At 45.5% G+C, this 14,776-nt stretch overlaps 1 long non-coding RNA gene across 1 annotated transcript; it reads right to left on the bottom strand.

Annotated features, from left to right (window-relative positions):
- Positions 1-10,049: 10,049 nt before the first annotated feature.
- Positions 10,050-12,276, bottom strand: LOC129385395 (uncharacterized). The gene is made up of 2 exons (XR_008612938.1): positions 11,885-12,276; positions 10,050-10,878 (listed from the first exon to the last, which is right to left on the bottom strand). It is a non-coding gene; the product is annotated as an uncharacterized lncRNA (long non-coding RNA).
- Between the last annotated feature and the right edge of the window lie 2,500 nt (positions 12,277-14,776).

The following is a 14,776-nucleotide window of genomic DNA, read 5'->3' as shown; positions in this document are numbered from 1 at the left end:
GGGGCAGAATAAATTTCCCGAAAAAATGAAAAAACGGTAAGCCTTTAGCCCATGAAAATTCTTTCTCCGCCAGGTAAAATAGGTTGACTCGAAAGTGCTAGTTCTTCGTTTACATCGCTCCCCGTGCACACGGGGATGCTTATTTAGGGGATTAATAAAAGAATCGGGGCAGAATAAATTTCCCGAAAAAATGAAAAAACGGTAAGCCTTTAGCCCATGAAAATTCTTTCTCCGCCAGGTAAAATAGGTTGACTCGAAAGTGCTAGTTCTTCGTTTACATCGCTCCCCGTGCACACGGGGATGCTTATTTAGGGGATTAATAAAAGAATCGGGGCCGAATAAATTTCCCGAAAAAATGAAAAAACGGTAAGCCTATAGCCCATGAAAATTCCTTCTCCACCAGGTAAAATAGGTTGACTCGAAAGTGCTAGTTCTTCGTTTACATCGCTCCCCGTGCACACGGGGATGCTTATTTAGGGGATTAATAAAAGAATCGGGGCCGAATAAATTTCCCGAAAAAATGAAAAAACGGTAAGCCCATGAAAATTCCTTCTCCGCCAGGTAAAATAGGTTGACTCGAAAGTGCTAGTTCTTCGTTTACATCGCTCCCCGTGCACACGGGGATGCTTATTTAGGGGATTAATAAAAGAATCGGGGCCGAATAAATTTCTCGAAAAAATGAAAGAACGGCAAGCCTATAACCCATGAAAATTCCTTCTCGGCCAGGTAAAATAGGTTGACTCGAAAGTGCTAGTTCTTCGTTTACATCGCTCCCCGTGCACACGGGGATGCTTATTTAGGGGATTAATAAAAGAATCGGGGCAGAATAAATTTCTCGAATAAATGAAAGAACGGCAAGCCTGTAGCCCATGAAAATTCTTTCTCTGCCAGGTAAAATAGGTTGACTCGAAAGTGCTAGTTCTTCGTTTACATCGCTCCCTGTGCACACGGGGATGCTTATTTAGGGGATTAATAAAAGAATCGGGGCCGAATAAATTTCCCGAAAAAATGAAAAAACGGTAAGCCCATGAAAATTCCTTCTCCGCCAGGTAAAATAGGTTGACTCGAAAGTGCTAGTTCTTCGTTTACATCGCTCCCCGTGCACACGGGGATGCTTATTTAAGGGATTAATAAAAGAATCGGGGCAGAATAAATTTCCCGAAAAAATGAAAAAAACGGTAAGCCTATAGCCCATGAATATTCCTTCTCGGCCAGGTAAAATAGGTTGACTCGAAAGTGCTAGTTCTTCGTTTACATCGCTCCCCGTGCACACGGGGATGCTTATTTAGGGGATTAATAAAAGTATCGGGGCAGAATAAATTTCCCGAAAAAATGAAAAAACGGTAAGCTTATAGCCCATGAAAATTCCTTCTCCGCCAGGTAAAATAGGTTGACTCGAAAGTGCTAGTTCTTCGTTTACATCGCTCCCCGTGCACACGGGGATGCTTATTTAGGGGATTAATAAAAGAATTGGGGCCGAATAAATTTCTCGAAAAAATGAAAGAACCGCAAGCCTATAGCCCATGAAAATTCTTTCTCCGCCAGGTAAAATAGGTTGACTCGAAAGTGCTAGTTCTTCGTTTACATCGCTCCCCATGCACACGGGGATGCTTATTTAGGGGATTAATCAAAGAAACGGGGCCGAATAAATTTCTCGAAAACATGAAAAAACGGCAAGCCTATAGCCCATAAAATTTCCTTCTCCGCCAGGTAAAATAAGTTGACTCGAAAGCACTAGTTCTTCGTTTACATCGCACCCCATGCACACGGGGATGCTTATTTAGGGGATTAATCAAAGAATCGGGGCCGAATAAATTTCTCGAAAACATGAAAAAACGGCAAGCCTATAGCCCATGAAAATTCCTTCTCCGCCAGGTAAAATAACTTGACTCGAAAGCACTAGTTCTTCGTTTACATCGCTCCCCATGCACACGGGGATGCTTATTTAGGGGATTAATAAAAGAATCGGGGCCGAATAAATTTCTCGAAAAAATGAAAAAACAATAAGCCTATAGCCCATGAAAATTCCTTCTCCGCCAGGTAAAATAAGTTGACTCGAAAGCACTAGTTCTTCGTTTACATCGCTCCCCATGCACACGGGGATGCTTATTTAGGGGATTAATAAAAGAATCGGGGCCGAATAAATTTCTCGAAAACATGAAAAAACGGCAAGCCTATAGCCCATGAAATTTCCTTCTCCGCCAGGTAAAATAAGTTGACTCGAAAGCACTAGTTCTTCGTTTACATCGCTCCCCATGCACACGGGGATGCTTATTTAGGGGATTAATCAAAGAATCGGGGCCGAATAAATTTCTCGAAAACATGAAAAAACGGCAAGCCTATATATAGCCCATGAAAATTCCTTCTCCGCCAGGTAAAATAAGTTGACTCGAAAGCACTAGTTCTTCGTTTACATCGCTCCCCGTGCACACGGGGATGCTTATTTAGGGGATTAATAAAAGAATCGGGGCCGAATAAATTTCTCGAAAAAATGAAAAAACGGCAAGCCTATAGCCCATGAAAATTCCTTCTCCAGATAAAATAAGTTGACTCGAAAGCACTAGTTCTTCGTTTACATCGCTCCCCATGCACGCGGGGATGCTTATTGAGGGGATTAATAAAAGAATCGGGGCCGAATAAATTTCTCGAAAACATGAAAAAACGGCAAGCCTATAGCCCATGAAAATTCCTTCTCCGCCAGGTAAAATAAGTTGACTCGAAAGCGCTGGTTCTTCGTTTACATCGCTCCCCGTGCACACGGGGATGCTTATTTAGGGGATTAATAAAAGAATCGGGGCCGAAAAAATTTCTCGAAAAAATGAAAAAACGGCAAGCCTATAGCCCATGAAAATTCCTTCTCCTCCAGATAAAATAAGTTGACTCGAAAGCGCTAGTTCTTCGTTTACATCGCTCCCCGTGCACACGGGGATGCTTATTGAGGGGATTAATAAAAGAATCGGGGCCGAATAAATTTCTCGAAAAAATGAAAAAATGGCAAGCCTATAGCCCATGAAAATTCCTTCTCCTCCAGATAAAATAAGTTGACTCGAAAGCGCTAGTTCTTCGTTTACATCGCTCCCCGTGCACACGGGGATGCTTATTTAGGGGATTAATCAAAGAATCGGGGCCGAATAAATTTCTCGAAAAAATGAAAAAACGGTAAGCCTATAACCCATGAAAATTCCTTCTCCGCCAGGTAAAATAGGTTGACTCGAAAGCGCTGGTTCTTCGTTTACATCGCTACCCGTGCACACGGGGATGCTTATTTAGGGGATTAATCAAAGAATCGGGGCCGAATAAATTTCTCGAAATAATGAAAAACGGCAAGCCTATAGCCCATGAAAATTCTTTCTCCTCCAGATAAAATAAGTTGACTCGAAAGCGCTAGTTCTTCGTTTACATCGCTCCCCGTGCACACGGGGATGCTTATTTAGGGGATTAATCAAAGAATCGGGGCCGAATAAATTTCTCGAGAAAATGAAAAAACGGCAAGCCTATAGCCCATGAAAATTCCTTCTCCGCCAGGTAAAATAGGTTGACTCGAAAGCGCTGGTTCTTCGTTTACATCGCTCCCCGTGCACACAGGGATGCTTATTTAGGGGAATAATAAAAGAATCGGGGCCGAATAAATTTCTCGAAAAAATGAAAAAACTGCAAGCCTATTTGCCCATGAAAATTCCTTCTCCGCCAGGTAAAATAAGTTGACTCGAAAGCGCTGGTTCTTCGTTTACATCGCTCCCCGTGCACACGGGGATGCTTATTTAGGGGAATAATAAAAGAATCGGGGCCGAATAAATTTCTCGAAAAAATGAAAAAACGGCAAGCCTATAACCCATGAAAATTCCTTCTCCTCCAGGTAAAATAGGTTGACTCGAAAGCGCTGGTTCTTCGTTTACATCGCTCCCCGTGCACACGGGGATGCTTATTTAGGGGAATAATAAAAGAATCGGGGCCGAATAAATTTCTCGAAAAAATGAAAAAACGGCAAGCCTATAGCCCATGAAAATTCCTTCTCCTCCAGGTAAAATAGGTTGACTCGAAAGCGCTGGTTCTTCGTTTACATCGCTCCCCGTGCACACGGGGATGCTTATTTAGGGGAATAATAAAAGAATCGGGGCCGAATAAATTTCTCGAAAAAATGAAAAAACGGCAAGCCTATAGCCCATGAAAATTCCTTCTCCTCCAGGTAAAATAGGTTGACTCGAAAGCGCTGGTTCTTCGTTTACATCGCTCCCCGTGCACACGGGGATGCTTATTTCGGGGAATAATAAAAGAATCGGGGCCGAATAAATTTCTCGAAAAAATGAAAAAGCAATAAGCCTATAGCCCATGAAAATTCCTTCTCCGCCAGGTAAAATAAGTTGACTCGAAAGCGCTGGTTCTTCGTTTACATCGCTACCCGTGCACACGGGGATGCTTATTTAGGGGAATACTCAAAGAATCGGGGCCGAATAAATTTCCCGAAAAAATGAAAAAACGGCAAGCCTATAGCCCATGAAAATTCCTTCTCCGCCAGATAAAATAAGTTGACTCGAAAGCGCTGGTTCTTCGTTTACATCGCTACCCGTGCACACGGGGATGCTTATTTAGGGGATTAATCAAAGAATCGGTGCCGAATAAATTTCTCGAAAAAATGAAAAAACGGCAAGCCTATAGCCCATGAAAATTCCTTCTCCGCCAGGTAAAATAGGTTGACTCGAAAGCGCTGGTTCTTCGTTTACATCGCTACCCGTGCACACGGGGATGCTTATTTAGGGGATTAATCAAAGAATCGGGGCCGAATAAATTTCTCGAAAAAATGAAAAAACGGCAAGCCTATAGCCCATGAAAATTCCTTCTCCGCCAGGTAAAATAGTTTGACTCGAAAGCGCTGGTTCTTCGTTTACATCGCTACCCGTGCACACGGGGATGCTTATTGAGGGGATTAATCAAAGAATCGGGGCCGAATAAATTTCTCGAAAAAATGAAAAACGGCAAGCCTATGGCCCATGAAAATTCCTTCTCCGCCAGGTAAAATAGTTTGACTCGGAAGCGCTGGTTCTTCGTTTACATCGCTACCCGTGCACACGGGGATGCTTATTGAGGGGATTAATCAAAGAATCGGGGCCGAATAAATTTCTCGAAAAAATGAAAAAACGGTAAGCCTATAACCCATGAAAATTCCTTCTCCGCCAGGTAAAATAGTTTGACTCGAAAGCGCTGGTTCTTCGTTTACATCGCTACCCGTGCACACGGGGATGCTTATTGAGGGGATTAATCAAAGAATCGGGGCCGAATAAATTTCTCGAAAAAATAAAAAACGGCAAGCCTATAGCCCATGAAAATTCCTTCTCCTCCAGATAAAATAAGTTGACTCGAAAGCGCTAGTTCTTCGTTTACATCGCTCCCCGTGCACACGGGGATGCTTATTTAGGGGATTAATCAAAGAATCGGGGCCGAATAAATTTCTCGAAAAAATGAAAAAGCAATAAGCCTATAGCCCATGAAAATTCCTTCTCCGCCAGGTAAAATAGGTTGACTCGAAAGCGCTGGTTCTTCGTTTACATCGCTCCCCGTGCCCACGGGGATGCTTATTTAGGGGATTAATCAAAGAATCGGGGCCGAATAAATTTCTCGAAAAAATGAAAAACGGCAAGCCTATAGCCCATGAAAATTCCTTCTCCGCCAGGTAAAATAAGTTGACTCGAAAGCGCTGGTTCTTCGTTTACATCGCTCCCGTGCACACGGGGATGCTTATTTAGGGGAATAATAAAAGAATCGGGGCCGAATATATTTCTCGAAAAAATGAAAAAGCAATAAGCCTATAGCCCATGAAAATTCCTTCTCCGCCAGGTAAAATAAGTTGACTCGAAAGCACTAGTTCTTCGTTTACATCGCTCCCCACGCACGCGGGGATGCTTATTGAGGGGATTAATAAAAGAATCGGGGCCGAATAAATTTCTCGAAAACATGAAAAAACGGCAAGCCTATAGCCCATGAAAATTTCTTCTCCGCCAGGTAAAATAAGTTGACTCGAAAGCGCTGGTTCTTCGTTTACATCGCTCCCCGTGCACACGGGGATGCTTATTTAGGGGATTAATAAAAGAATCGGGGCCGAATAAATTTCTCGAAAAAATGAAAAAACGGCAAGCCTATAGCCCATGAAAATTCCTTCTCCTCCAGATAAAATAAGTTGACTCGAAAGCGCTAGTTCTTCGTTTACATCGCTCCCCGTGCACACGGGGATGCTTATTGAGGGGAATAATAAAAGAATCGGGGCCGATTAAATTTCTCGAAAAAAGGAAAAAATGGCAAGCCTATAGCCCATGAAAATTCCTTCTCCTCCAGATAAAATAAGTTGACTCGAAAGCGCTAGTTCTTCGTTTACATCGCTCCCCGTGCACACGGGGATGCTTATTTAGGGGATTAATCAAAGAATCGGGGCCGAATAAATTTCTCGAAAAAATGAAAAAACGGTAAGCCTATAACCCATGAAAATTCCTTCTCCGCCAGGTAAAATAGTTTGACTCGAAAGCGCTGGTTCTTCGTTTACATCACTACCCGTGCACACGGGGATGCTTATTTAGGGGATTAATCAAAGAATCGGGGCCGAATAAATTTCCCGAAAAAATGAAAAAACGGCAAGCCTATAGCCCATGAAAATTCCTTCTCCGCCAGGTAAAATAGTTTGACTCGAAAGCGCTGGTTCTTCGTTTACATCGCTACCCGTGCACACGGGGATGCTTATTGAGGGGATTAATCAAAGAATCGGGGCCGAATAAATTTCTCGAAAAAATGAAAAAATGGCAAGCCTATAGCCCATGAAAATTCCTTCTCCTCCAGATAAAATAAGTTGACTCGAAAGCGCTGGTTCTTCGTTTACATCGCTACCCGTGCACACGGGGATGCTTATTTAGGGGATTAATAAAAGAATCGGGGCCGAAAAAATTTCTCGAAAAAATGAAAAAACGGCAAGCCTATAGCCCATGAAAATTCCTTCTCCTCCAGATAAAATAAGTTGACTCGAAAGCGCTAGTTCTTCGTTTACATCGCTCCCCGTGCACACGGGGATGCTTATTTAGGGGAATAATCAAAGAATCGGGGCCGAATAAATTTCTCGAAAAAATGAAAAAACGGCAAGCCTATAGCCCATGAAAATTCCTTCTCCGCCAGGTAAAATAGTTTGACTCGAAAGCTCTATTTCTTCGTTTACATCGCTCCCCGTGCACACGGGGATGCTTATTTAGGGGATTAATCAAAGAATCGGGGCCGAATAAATTTCCCGAAAAAATGAAAAAACGGTAAGCCTATAACCCATGAAAATTCCTTCTCCGCCAGGTAAAATAGGTTGACTCGAAAGCGCTGGTTCTTCGTTTACATCGCTCCCCGTGCACACGGGGATGCTTATTTAGGGGATTAATCAAAGAATCGGGGCCGAATAAATTTCCCGAAAAAATGAAAAAACGGCAAGCCTATAGCCCATGGAAATTCCTTCTCCGCCAGGTAAAATAGGTTGACTCGAAAGCGCTGGTTCTTCGTTTACATCGCTACCCGTGCACACGGGGATGCTTATTTAGGGGATTAATCAAAGAATCGGGGCCGAATAAATTTCTCAAAAAAATGAAAAAACGGCAAGCCTATAGCCCATGAAAATTCCTTCTCCGCCAGGTAAAATAGGTTGACTCGAAAGCGCTGGTTCTTCGTTTACATCGCTACCCGTGCACACGGGGATGCTTATTGAGGGGATTAATCAAAGAATCGGGGCCGAATAAATTTCTCGAAAAAATGAAAAAACGGCAAGCCTATAGCCCATGAAAATTCCTTCTCCTCCAGATAAAATAAGTTGACTCGAAAGCGCTAGTTCTTCGTTTACATCGCTCCCCGTGCACACGGGGATGCTTATTTAGGGGATTAATCAAAGAATCGGGGCCGAATAAATTTCTCGAAAAAATGAAAAAACGGTAAGCCTATAACCCATGAAAATTCCTTCTCCGCCAGGTAAAATACGTTGACTCGAAAGCGCTGATTCTTCGTTTACATCACTACCAGTACACGCGAGGATGCTCATTTAGGGGATTGATGAAAGAATAGGTGCCGGATAAGTTTCTAAAAAAATGGGAAGAAAACGGTAAGCCTATACCCCATGAAAATATCTTCTGCGCCAGGTAAAATAAGGTTACTCGAAAGCGTTGGTTCTTCAGTGTTCAGTTTTTTTCTTTATTAATAAGATATTCATGCTTACACAAGTATACAGAAGGAGGTCCTAGAGCATGTGGCTGAAAGGGGAGCTCCTGTCAGAAAATATATACATTAGAGCAACTGCACAGCATAAAACGGCAATACAGTAGTCACTAAATGGAAGATTATACAAAGTAAATGTAATACGAACTGCAAAATCATAAGTCATAGCTAGTCGTAGAACTAAAACAGTAGTTTAAGGCATACGCTACAAAACAAAGCAAGAATATTTATAAAGGCTACAAATTAGAAAAAGAACTAAAGAAAAAGGAAAAACGGAAAGGAAATGAGCAGGAGTGAACAGGTTAGATATGGGGATTATTATGGCTATCTAGTAAAAAAGTGAGTAATGTTTGCTTAAAGAAACCGAAAGACGAAGAACGCTTGACATCTAGTGGGAGGCTGTTCCGAGTAGATAATGCTGTGAAATGTCCAGATTGTTTTTCATAATTAGTATGTATTAGGGGCAATAAGAAATATTTGTTAGCTGCAAATCTTGTGCGGTTCAAGTTAACCAAGGTAGCCTCAGAGAACATTTACTGGAGGAGGATTACGTGTTACCTTAAATAACATTATGGCAAATGTATACTCAAGATTTTTTACTGAAAGTATTCTGTGGTTGAGAAGCATATCAGAAGCTTTGTAGTTGACTGAGCTGAACGACAATATCCGGATGGCTTGATTCTGCAAATGTTGTAGTGGTGCTATACGAGTTTGATATGTGTTACCCCATGCTGTAATGCAATAATTGAGATGGCTGTGAATAAAAGAATACAAGGTTAGCAATGTCGGTTTGCTAAAATAATATCGAAATTTAGGTAAAATTCTAATACCGGGAGAAATTTTGCGCTTCACCTAAGCGATATGCTTCGTAAATTTTAAGTTCGAGTCAAGAATTATTCCAAGAAATGAGCATTCATTAACTGCACTGATGTCAAGAGAGTTTAGGTTGATAGTGGGAATGAATTCTGGTGTCCTATGATTCGAATGAAAAAGCATAAAAGACGTTTTGGTAGGGTTTATTCTTAGCGAGTTAAGCTGGCACCACGTTAAAATATTTTCAGTCTTTACATCAGCGTTTAGCTTAGTAGTCAGAGAAGTTAGTAAACGATCAGTTGCAAGTAATGTAGTGTGGTCAGCGTAAAAGAAGGCCGTATAGGGGCTTGTTGGTACGGCATGTCTTTTCTTGTAGCGCAAGCTCCCGCTGTACACGTACTCCGGGATCCTTGCGGTATAGTCACTCTCATCGTCAACGTTGTGTTAGCGCTGTGTGTGTCAGATGGGCCTTCCTGTTGTCCTTGTTCAGCTCGCGCTACAACAAAAGATATACCGTACCAACAAGCCCCTATAGCTATCCTCTGTGACCTCGGAGACGTGACGGAATGCGCGGTGGTGGCGACATCGTCGACAAAGACGCTCTTTTTCCAGCCAGTTTCGGTTTGAAGGAGCCTGCCAAGGGAAACTAATTGTTCACGTATAGTTCCCATATGAACTCCGCTATACAAATTTTGATCGTTGGTATAGGTAGTGTCGAGTACGGCCCCCAAATTACTAATTTGCTGTAGCTACCTATAGTTCATTAGAAAGCTAATTACCGTAACTTCCGTAATTACGTACGCCATTGCGGAAATTGCTCTATATCTAGGGGCTGCCAATCCGTACACTCGAAGGGTAAACCCAACGTTACCGCGATTTTGTCGTGTCTGACAGAGGGACAGCGCAACGGTGGGCTAACCCCGCCTGCTTCAACATCACCACAACCACCACCACCACCAGCACCACCACCAGCACCACCACCAGCACCACCACCAGCACCACCACCAGCGCAACGGTGGAGCGAAAACAATACGGCTTTATTTAGACATCAACTTAACGACGGCGGGCGAACTGCCCGGTTCTGTGTTACAGGAATGAAAGCGTGCGCCAGCTTGAATGCCGGCGCTTTTAAGCACAAGCACCGAGTGATAATGCTTGCGCCGCTACCACGGCGCATGCCTAGCTGTGACGCCTTGTCGCCTAGGCGCGCGACATCTCCCCCACACTTGTTTACTGTCCTGTAGTAGGATTAGGTGTCGTTGCGTTCGGGAGGTCCGCGCTGACGTAGTGGGTGGTGGCGACCCTGTTCGGCGGCTTCCCTGGGTGTCGACGGCTGTTCCACAGGCACGGTGGGGCAGCTAGCGCTAGTGCCAGCTGTGACATGGTCTTCATCGTGGAAGTCGGTGGCTGTGACCACCGCGGCGTCAGAGTCCGGAGCACGTACGATGTGGTTACGGTGACGCACCCACTCACACACACCCCGAGGGGTCACCACACTAACACAATACGACACTGGACCGGTGCGTGCGAGAATGGTAGCACTGAACCACCTTGGTCCTCGGCGAAAATTGCGGACACGCACGATGTCTCCTTCGCTGAACGTAGTCGCACGATGCCTGCGGCGACTGGTCTCCTGAAACTGGCGCCTCCCCAACAGCAAGAGGGGGTGCCTCTGCAGTAGTCGGAGGAAGTCTGCGAGCTCCGACGGTGATGTGGGTCGGCTTGACTTCTGAAGTGCACCCTTCAGAGTCTGGACGAAACGTTCTACCAGGCCGTTGCTGCTGGGATGATACGGAGCTGTTCTCATGTGGCTGGTTCCTACTCGCTGCCGGTACTACTGGAAATCTGCAAAAGTGAACCGAATGCCGTTGTCGGACATTAAAGTCTCGGGAAATCCGAATCTGCAAAACAATTCATGTAGGCACGGAATGGTTGCCTCATTGGTGGTTGTCCGCATTGGAAACACTTCTGGCCATTTTGAATGGCCGTCAACCACCATGAGGTACGTCACTCAGCTTATCGGCCCAGTCAAATCGGCATGCAACCGTTGCCAAGGTCGCGTAGGCCCTGCCCAAGGATGCAAGGGCGCTTTAGGCGGCAGTTTGCGATTAGACGCGCAAGCGGTGCAAGACGCGGTGAAACGAGCTATGTCACTATCGATAGTAGGCCACCAAACGTAGCTCCTTACTAGTTCTTTGGTGCGAACAACACCTGGATGACCTTGGTGCAACTCGTCCAAATTGAACGTGTGGAATTTTTCGGGAACAAGTACGCGCATTCCCAGCATAATGCATCCTCGATGTATGGACAGTTCTAGTCTCCTATGGAAGAACGGTTTCATTTCATCTTGGAGACTACGCGGCCGGCCTGACAAGATATGATGGGTAACAGTACGCAATGTAGCATCAAGTGAAGTTTCATGAGCTTTTGATCGGCATAGTGTCGAAGCATAGGTCATAAAAAGATTCTTTCTGCTCTTCGACCGTCGGCTGTGTTATTGGCAGCCTAGACAAGCAATCTGCGTCAGCGTTCTGCGCAGAAGGCCGGAACCTTAAGGAAAAATAGGCCGACAAACCAACTGCCCATCGTTGTAGTCTTGCGGTGGCAATTTCTGGTATGCCAGTCGTACGATCGAAAATTGTAGCCGAAAGTTTGTGGTCCGTGATCATGATCAAAACAAAATGCCTTGCATACACGTAGTAATGCAATTCTTTAACGCCGAACACAAAAGCTAAGGCTCCTTTTTCGAATTGGCTATAGCCTTCCTCAGCAAGACTCAAGGTGCGTGAAGCATACGTTATTGGCCTTATCTGACCGTCGGAAAAAAAATGTGTGACAATACTGCACCTACGCCGTCGGCGGACGCATCACAAGATAACTGCAGGAGCAGGCCTGGATCATAGTGCGCCAAGACAGGAGCTGACGAATGCAGCTGCTTGATGAGCTGAAAGGCGCGATCGCAAGCCGTGTTCCAATTTCAGGCGACGCCTTTCTGCAAGAGCCTATTTAAGGGGAAAAGAACAGTAGATAAGTTTGGAAGGAACTTTCCATATTAGTTTATGAGGCCCAGCAGCAACTGAAGTTGGTGCTTATCTGTTGGCGCCGGTGCCTTGGTTATTGCGGCCAGTTTTTCGTCCGTTGGGTGGATGCCGTGTTTGTTGATTACATAGCCCAGACAAGTCAGCTCGTCACGAAAGAATTCGCACTTCGATGGCTTGACGTGAATTCTACATGTTCTGACAGTCTTTTGAAAACTGCGTCATGGTTCTGCAAGTGTTCTTCCTTTGAGCGACCCGTAATTAGGATGTCGTCAATGTAGCAAAACACGAAGTTGAGGCCCTTCAAGATATTATCCATTATTTTTTTGGAATATTGCAGGTGCCGAAGCGATTCCAAAAGGTAGACGATGCACAGCGTAAAGACCCTTGTGGGCGTTAAACGTAAGGTACCGTTTTGACTGCGGATCCATTTCTACTTGCTGGTACGCCCTGTTAACATCAATTTTAGAGAATTGCTGTCCGCCAGCGAGGGCTGCAAACAGCTCGTCGGGCTTGGGCAATGTTCAACGTCTAGTATGGGGTTCAGTGTCAGCTTGTAATTGCCGCATACTCCTATTTACCCGTCCCGCTTCAAAACTGGCACCACTCGCTACCGTTGTCGCTACCGAGTGGCGTACTCGCTTCCGGTGTCAATATGCCCATCTGTTCTTGTCTAGACAACTCTTGCTCAGCAGTACTTTCTAGAGAAAACGGAACGTTTCGAGCTTTGAAAAATTTTGGAGTCTTCCCATCTTTGAAAACAGGACTCGGCTTTTCCCCTCGGATGGTGCCTAGCTCGTTCCTGAAGAGGTCCTTGTGGTGGTCAAGCAAGAATTGTAGCTCGGGAAGTCCTTTAGCGCTTAGTATTGTCTCGCCCCGTAGCAGCTGCAGGCCGCGAACTTAGCTCCAATGGACGCGCGCTTGCTGAAGCCAGTTGCACCCGAACAGCGCTGGCCCGATCTGGGGAAGCACGTACAACGGCAAGCGCTGGCACTGATCGTTGTGCTCAAGTCTGAGAAAACAAACACCGCATGGCTTCACAGGTTCGCTCGTATAAGTCCTGAGCGTCAACTTCGTTTGCTTCACAGGTACTGCCGGAAAAAGTGAGCGGAACTGGTTCAGGGACATTGCCGAAATGGCGGCTCCCGAATCAGGCTCCATTTGCAAAGGAACACCCTCGACGATTAAGCTGAGCATGATGGGGTCTCCTGTCTCTACCTCTCTCCTTGCAAACTTTGCAGGGGTGGTTCTGATGGCTGTAACACCCGAACGTTTTGTGCTGTTCGCTTTCGCTTCAGCTAAAATTTTCCTTGCCGCCTTAGGCAGGCTTTCTTAATGTGCCCTTTCTTGTTGCAGAAAAAAGACGCATTCACGTGAGGACACGCATTGGCAGTGCGAGTTGAGTTGCAGCGGAAGCATTTTGTTGTTCCCCTGGTAGGCAACTAATGCACCCCGAATTCGCTTTCAGGCTTCGAATGAGCAGCTGCAGCGTTAGCGAGCGCAGCTTCCAAAGCTGTTGCACGGTCAACGGCTCGTTGAAACGTTAGATTCTTGTCTTCCGAAAACAAGTGCCTTTGAATGTCGACTCTGAGCAAACCGCACACAAATCTGTCTCCAAGCGACTCGTCAAGAAATGCACCAAACTCGCATGTTTGCGCCAAAGCCCTTAACTCCGCCACGTAGAGTGGCATCGTTTCGTGTTCCTCCTGCCTTCGGCGATTAAACTTCGCTCGCTCCCTATGACTGACCGTTCATGGGTCAAGTGTTTACGAAGCAGCTCGCACAAGCTCTCCAGGGACTTCGAGGACGGCTTATCAGGAGCAGCGAGCGACTTCAGGAGCGAATACGTTTGTGGACCCAATATGCTGATGAACGCCTCTACCACCCTCCGGTCCTCCGCGACATTATTGGCTCGAAGTTACGCTTGCACGCGTTCTTCGTAGCTAGTCTAATCGCTCGTAGAATTGTCGAAATGTTCTACTTGCCCCAGCTGCAGACTCGTGGTCGCCTTCGCCATACTGTCCCACAGGCTGCTCCTCAACTGTCCGTGCGTAGTCCGTCAGCAGGTGAATTACGTTGCTGTCAGGCAGGAGCTTATTCCTTGCCGGCAGCATCTCATCCTCGTCGCCAGTCTATGTCGTGTCTGACGGAAGGACAGCGCAACGGTGGAGCGAGAACAATACGGCTTTGTTTAGCCGTCGACTTAGCGGCGGGCGAACTGCCCGGTTCTATGCTACAGCAATGACAGCGCGCGCCAGCTTGAATGCCGACGCTTTTAAGCACAACCACAGGGTGATAACGCTTGCGCTACCACGGCGCATGCCTAGCTGTGAAACCTTGTCGCCTAGGCGCGCGATATATCGGATTTATATTTTTCCCATTTTAAAAATTGTGGTGCAGCTAAAAAAAAAAAAGAACGCCCAGTGACTTATGCCCATTACGTCTACCGCTTTATCGATTTCGCCCGTGCTTTATTTTTTCTACCACTACGCACGCAAAATTGCCGTGTTCGGAAATTTTGTGCGGCTTCTTGCTGGGTGAATAACTTGGAATTATGTTGTGATGTGTTGGGAGTCGCTTCCGGACTTTGGCCGCAGCAGGCACATACCTCATCTTGTAGCGAACGTTTGCTCCGGTATGGTTTTTTTTCTCAGGCAGCCAGGTCAGGTCTCAAATTCCAAGGCCCTGCTCTTTATGTTATTGTA

Source organism: Dermacentor andersoni, chromosome 7, assembly GCF_023375885.2.
Source record: "Dermacentor andersoni chromosome 7, qqDerAnde1_hic_scaffold, whole genome shotgun sequence".
NCBI lineage: Eukaryota > Metazoa > Arthropoda > Arachnida > Ixodida > Ixodidae > Dermacentor > Dermacentor andersoni.
Note: the sequence above shows the minus strand (reverse complement) of the source record. Positions and strands in the feature narration are given on the sequence as shown.